This window comes from Melanaphis sacchari, unplaced genomic scaffold, assembly GCF_002803265.2.
Source record: "Melanaphis sacchari strain LSU unplaced genomic scaffold, SCAv2.0 Contig134_pilon_pilon, whole genome shotgun sequence".
In the NCBI taxonomy this organism is placed as follows: domain Eukaryota; kingdom Metazoa; phylum Arthropoda; class Insecta; order Hemiptera; family Aphididae; genus Melanaphis; species Melanaphis sacchari.
In genome coordinates this window covers 199,391-207,168 of record NW_020270560.1, presented here as the reverse complement: position 1 = coordinate 207,168, position 7,778 = coordinate 199,391, and positions in this window count along the sequence as shown.

The window sequence follows — 7,778 nt, the reverse complement described above, 5'->3', positions numbered from 1 at the left end:
TTTATTTATTTATTTTTTTAATAATTAGATTTTCAAAGATGTTAATTGACGGAATTTAATTAAAAATACTGGAAATGAACTAAAAGAGGAAAATATGATCTAAAAATGCAAAAAATGGCCTAAAAAATTAAAAACATCAAAAAATGCAAAATTAATTTCATAAATGGATTCGTTGTTACATAATTCAAATTATGGACAGCTACGTTTCATAACCACCAAAAAAATAAAAAAATGCACTTTTATACAAATGCACAGCCTTAATTATCATACTACTGTAATGAGGTTCAACGTCTCGTAGTTTGCGAGTCAATTCGTATACATGCCAAATAAAAAAAAAAAAACTATTTAAATTAATGTTTCTTAGTTTTTAATAAAAATTATTTCATTAGATTCCTTGATATTTATAGAGTATTTATAACTCATTTTCAGCATATATAAATCGTTATAGTGTAGCTTACAAGATGGGTTTATTTTCAATTCACAAAAATCTAAAACTTTTTCTTCATTTTATTAATTTTTATTCGTAACAGATTATATTAGTATTATAATTTGTAAATTTATGGAATATAAAAACTTTAACAAATGTATTAAAATAAAAAACTTTTGTTACTTTTATGATATGCTTATTTAATTATCTTAGAATTTTTTATGTAAATACATTAAGACAAATACCAATTTTAAAGATATTGGACTTAAGTCGGTTTTTAATCATTTGTTTGAATCTTCCTCCAAGTTTTTGTACTTACATAAATAATTTCAGAATCAAGAAGTGTAAAATTAGAAAATTAGTCATTGTAATCGTATTTGTATTGATAAATATTTCAACAGAAGCTAAATTAAAAACGATAGAAAGATAGATAAATTTTAACCCAAGTAAAATCAGATACAACTATAATCCACCTATATAATTTATAAAAATAATGTATATTTGTAGATTATAAATATACTTGAAAAATATTCTACCGATTTTAAAGAACATTTCTTAGATTGTTTTTACAAATATCAGGAAAACGAAGAGAGCAGATTTAACTACGTTTGAAAATATACCAAGTACCTACTATGGATATGATAACCAATACACCACTGTCAGATTGTCCAAATTGAACTACTCATAGTTCACAAAGAAAGATACATCGATGCCAATTGGCCGTAAATTACTGATAAGTACATTAAAACTGAGATAAATTTATATTTTATGTATATAAAATATAATATAAAGAGAAAGAAAGAGTTGATAAAAAGTAAAAAGTAAACAAAATGTTATTTTTTAGAATTTTTAAAAATAAACTGTACAAAATGCATTTACGAGTATGTATACACTTTAAAATTATTATATGGTTTTCTGAGAATAATAAAAGTTTCTACAGGAAAACGAAAAAAACTTTACGTTCTTTTTTATGAATTGTTGGAATTTTAAAGTAAATACAAACTTTAATATGCTAAGTCTATAATTAAAATAATTTCGAACAATATATTGCCATGGTTAAGGTCACAAAAATCATCTAAATTAAATTAAATTAAAAACACTATTCACTTATAGCCCTCGACACCGGATATCTCAAGAAAAATAGAAACCTCAATCGAATGAATTTTAATTGGAAATAATTCGATAACCCGCTAGTTTCTGATGCAGAGCCCCCTATATGTCAGTTATGAAATACCTCTCGTAATCAAACCCATAGTAACTGGAGAATGCTTCCATTCGAAACGGAAAGACAAGAAGCGGGTTTATCTAACTGAACGTTATATATATAGATTCTAACAGTACATCAGATGCTGGACAATTCCAAATCCATATTATCCTTTATAATTTAATCTAATTTAATAAATCAATTGTAGTTTATATATGTACATACTTATTGTAAGTTAAGATTAAGTGTTAACACAATGCACAATGTAATAAATAAAAATATAAAATGAAATAACTCTTGGAATTTCAATCAATTTAAAGTTATAGAAAGTGAGATGTTATAAAATTTAATTTTTTGGATAGTCATTTTTTACATAAATAAAGTACAGTAGAGAACTCAATATTGAAAAAAAATACTCTTATAAAAATTTTTCTTATTGAAAGCACACCATATATAAGTAATTTAATTTTAATTATCAATGTAAATTTATACTTTTCAACGATAATGTATGACACAAATATTTAACATCAAACAATTCAACAATTATCGTGCTGTATTATACTATGATAATATCTAAATTACATTGCAAAGAATACTACTAATATCTGAATAAAATGAAATTACTTGATGGAAATAATCTAACTATGCTGACATTTCAGACTTTTTTTTTAATTTAACAATATTTACAGTCGTCTTATTTTTTTAATTCAGGTTTTAAGATAATTTATTTGAATACACAAGCCCCAGCATTTAAGACTTTAAACGAGCGATATTTCAGCGATATTTATCGAACTATATCAAACTTAAACATTGATACAAGTCAAGTATAAAAACGTGTAAACTGTGGATTTTAATTATTGGTGGATGGCAAGGTTTACTTGAGTGCCATTATTTTTTTCTGTATTTATTATCATGCTATACAATTTATAAGCGCGCCGCAAATTCATAAGTAATTAAAATATTTAAATACAATACTATCAAGAGGATTGGATAAAATCTAATTTTACTTTTAATACATGTATTCTGTGTATCCCCATACATGGTGTCAACGGGTTATAATATATTTAATATTCTAATGAATTTAAGTAAATGCAAAGTTGAAATTGAAAATATCTTTTGGTATGCATACTAATATAATATAATACACAATATCTATAAATAATAAATATACAATTTATCTATAATAATATATTTAGTTATTTATTTATACCTAAGAATAATAATATATTAAAGCAATATAATATTTACTACAAAAAAGGAAACGTGGCCTAACGATGAATAAAAATTGACCTTTCTAAAATTTGAAAAAACTCAAGAGCACCACTGATAATTAATTGAATATGCGCAGAGAAAAAGTCAAACAAAACCATAATAATATTATTATTGCATGCATTAAGAGATAGGTCAGAAACGTCATGTCAATTTTAGCAGACACCGAAATAAATTTATAAATATTAATAAATAGGTATTTTAAAATAAATGATACTTTGATCTAATTAAACTTCTCGTAATGTTAAAATGAATTCATAATTTGCTGTATTTTTGATTATTTATGTATTTTTAAACAATATTATTACTTTAATTAATAATTTTTAATATTATCAAACATATTATGTAATGCATATTATCCATAAAAAAATTATACTCACCAAGAACAAATCCATAGGAGTGTTTAACATTTTTTTTTTTTTTTTTTTTTGTATACAAAACGTTAAGGTTAACAATTGCTTGTTGTATTCTTAGATCCAATTAAATAAATTTTAAAATTGAATATTTTATAACAATAACACAAAAAATAAAAACCATCCAATTATAAAGAATAATATGTTATTTATTTACATTATGGGCCAAAAATTATTTTAGAAAATTGATTATTTTTGATTTCCTATAGAATGAAATATCTTAAGATGAGTTAGATAATTATATAATTAATGAAAAATTATTTAAAGATAGGTATTTAATTTAGATAATTTTAAAAACTAAATTGTAGAATTTTTACATGAATTACTCAAATAAGTATGGCTTTTTAAAAATTATCGCTGCATTAAATAGCCATAAAGCTGTTATTACAATATAATTTAATTTATACCAATTTTGTTTTACATTTTACTAAGCTCAAAATGCAAAAGCTTACATCTCTGTTTTCGTGTTATTGTAGATACTTGAAAATCAGAAATAGTCAGTGTAAATAGAGCTAATTTATGTGAATATTTTTCAATTATTAATTATTTTTACCAAATATTCAAACTGTAACGTCGATTTAAGGAAGAGGCAGGCAGATGAGTAAATAATAAAGTGGTAGTGAGAGTACACTACATAAAATTAAATATTTAAATAAAAACGTCGGATGCATTGAAAAAAGTAATTTATTATTAAAAAATAACAAAATACCCTAGTAACTATCGTTGTATAACTTAATTAAAATTTAATGGCCTTGGCAAAGTATAATTTGTCACTGAATTTAATAACAAATGGAATTTATACTCAGTCCATTGATTAGGTATACCTACTCGCTTTTACGACGGTTAATTCGTTAAACGCGAAGAACCCGCAAGATTGATTCTGAGGTCGAGCTTGACCTCCAATAACTCGGTCCTGTGAATTCGATTAGAGAGACAAAGTACCTAAAATTCTATACCGAAAGTGATGTAATACTGATCATGTATACATAAATACACTGATTACATCGAGATAATAGAGTTTAACCGAAATTGATTAAGCCTAACCAAAAAAACTTTATTAAATCAGTGGGCTGAAAATAATATGTCCTTGTAATCAAATCTCTAATATTAGACATTTTATTGTTTTATATATTGTGTTATAGATCAACGACGGCAATAGTATTGTTTAATCTTGCAAATCGTTTTTATATAATTATAATAATCGATAATACAGTAAAAGCCGCTTATTAGAAACACTTTGGGACCAAGGTGAATTGTGTCAATTAACCGATTGTTTCTAATAAGCGATTGAAAAAAAAAATGAATAATAAAAACGCGAAAAAAATATGTATGTATGTATGTACCTATATTGTATAATTTAAAAAAGTATGCACAATTGTGTATATTTTACGATATTATGTAAAATATTTATCATTCGTAATTTGTTTTTTTACGTCGAGTAACTCCATGACCATATTTTCATACGAGTAATATTGCCCCTTTAGCTTTGTCACTTATTTTGAGTGCGTTCTAATATACGGCCGATCCGTCCCGAGACATTTTGTTTCAATAACACGATTGTATCAATTATCCGTGTTTCTAATAAGCGGCTTCTACTGTATATTAATAACATCGTCATGCGAAAGCTATCATTAATCATTGATACAAATGAAAAAAAAATTAATTCGCAAAAAAAAAGTTATTAAATGTATACTTTTGAAATTAATACATAACGATTTCTATTTATATATATACAAAAAAGTTAAATTAGGTAGGTAACCAGTAAATGTTATAATTTCCGTATACTGTACAGTAAGATTCGAATGTAATTCTTTAATGAGTAGTCCCATTATAGATGACGTGTTTAATTTTAATTTTGTGATTATCATAATATTATTGTGTATGGAGAAAAACAAATTAAAGCTTAACATAGTGATAACTAATTGATTACTAAATAATTATTTTGATAATAATATTAATACATCAGAAAATGTTTGTAATTGTTTTTTAGTTATTCCGATTATTTTCAATTTTAACCTCCCAAAAGTAACTAACTAATCAAATTTTCTACAATAAACCTCAATCCGAAAATCTTAATTGAAGTTAATTAAAAATTTAAAAAAGTTAAGAAACACAAATCACTATAAAATTAATACATACGCTCAAAATATAAAATGATAATTAATTATTAAGTACTTATCTGTTATCTACTTTTTATTTTTTAATTAACCTAAGATTATTCAGATTTATAATTAATTATTAGATTCTGGAGAAAAAAATTAAGAAAAATAGGTACTTACATAATATATTTGTCCGTGTAGATGGTTAATATAGTTGTACACAGGGCCAGATTTCGACCAATGATTACGGTGTCTACATAAGTCATGAAAAATTTAATGCTTATATTTTATTAGTTTAGTTTTTAAATATTTAATTTTTGTTTATAAGTTTATTGTAAAGGTTGTTTACATTTGTTCAATCAATTTATAAAACCTTGTCACTATTAAACTTGAATCAATAATATTTTCAACTTTTTGTACATAACATTAGAATATTATATGAAAAAAAAAACATAATCAATAAAAATGAACTAACGTGGAGTTATACTATATGTATAATAAATAAAAAATGGTATGTCTCACCGTATTATGAAAGTTCGATTGATGTAAAAATGTTAATTAGATGACACCACGACAACGACAATTATTACAACAAATGGAACTAAATGCAAATACGATCTAATCTATCTGATATCAGTACCATAGACTCTTGTACTGAATTAAAAAAAAAAATTAAAAGAGTATTTGTAATTTATATTGAAAAAAGATTATTTAAAAACCATATCGTGGACAATGTCCCGAAATTCAAGGTCATTCATACTTCTGTAAGTCATAACCTGCACTATTTACGTCTTAATCTGGACTTAGATGTGCGTTTATATTAGATGATTAATCAGTTGAGGTGTTGATATTGAGCGTCATGAGTATATTTCATTGAAAAAGTCTAAATTAAAATAAAATATTGGTACAACGAATTTTTTATGTAAAATTGTAACCCAGGTATTAACTGTACGTAAGAGTAGGTGAAAATCTGAAACTTGAAAAGTTATACGTTTTGTATTGTTGGCGGTAATCTGATATATGAAGTTGATAAACTACAAATAGTTATAAGTTATAACTTATAATTACACATTTACCACCGCAGCCAATAATTACCCGTTGGGGTACTTGGCTAGAGTCAGCCTTTTTTTACGCAGATCATTTTGAAGAGTTCAAAAATGTGATTGAAAACTTAGAAGATAATACAAAATGCATTCAAAATTGTAAATCAATTTTTAATAAATTTAATGTAAAATATGATCTTGCTTACATTAAAGCAAATTTTTTATGTATCGTTGAAAGTATCAAAAAGCTTGAAACCTCTAATTTGTCCCTTGTAGACTCGTTAAAAATTTTAGAACAAGTGGAAAACTCTGTTAATGAACTTCCTACTAGTGCAAATAGTACAATAATTAAAACAAAATGTAAAAACGTTTTGAATAAAAATAAAGGATTAATGGTTTTAAAAGAAATTTCGAAAATACTTCAAGGTGACAGTGCTAATTTCGACGATTTATCTGTTCCAAATTATTCGCTGGATATACTAGCAAATTTTAAATATGCTCCAATCACCAGTGTTGATGTCGAACGTAGTTTTTCATCATACAGGTACATTCTTACAGATCGCCGTCATAATTTCACGGAAATAAACATGGAACATACTTTGATAACTTATTGTTTTTCAAATTAATAATTTATTACCTTCAATAAAATTGTTCGTACTTTTTTCCTATTTATATCAGTATATCACCAATGTATCTACTACTTAATTTTAATAAAATATTTTTTACAATATATCCATGTTTAAAAATTAAATTACAATTTAACAAAAAATTACATTTTTGTACTATATTATACATGTAACTTTTTGTTTATGAAAAATGTAATAAAATTAATAAATAATTATAACTGCAAAATTAAAATCAAATATAAAATTGAAATTTTATTTTGCATGTTTTGCATTTTTTCCTTGCATATTTTGACTTTTTTTAGTGCATGTTTGCATGCATATTTTACAATTTAAAATGCATATAAATCCGGTCTTTAGTTATAACTTATAAGATTATATTGTTGTGCATCATTTACATGGCAAACTAAATTTCGTTAAAAATTTGGACTGCTTTATTTTTGTTATTTTTATGTGTTAAATACATACTTACCAATTTAACTCAAAATAAAAGATAAATACTATTCTGTCTTTGAAAACGTAAAACATTCATAGGTACTGATGACTATGCAGCTCGAAATATATTCTTTTTCTATACATTTGACATAAATATAACCATCTTCATTAAACGATCTTTTCAACGTGAGAGTCAATCGGTTAATGAAATCTAAATCATTTTTAAAACAAAAAAATACAAAACGTGATATTAAGTTAATCATAA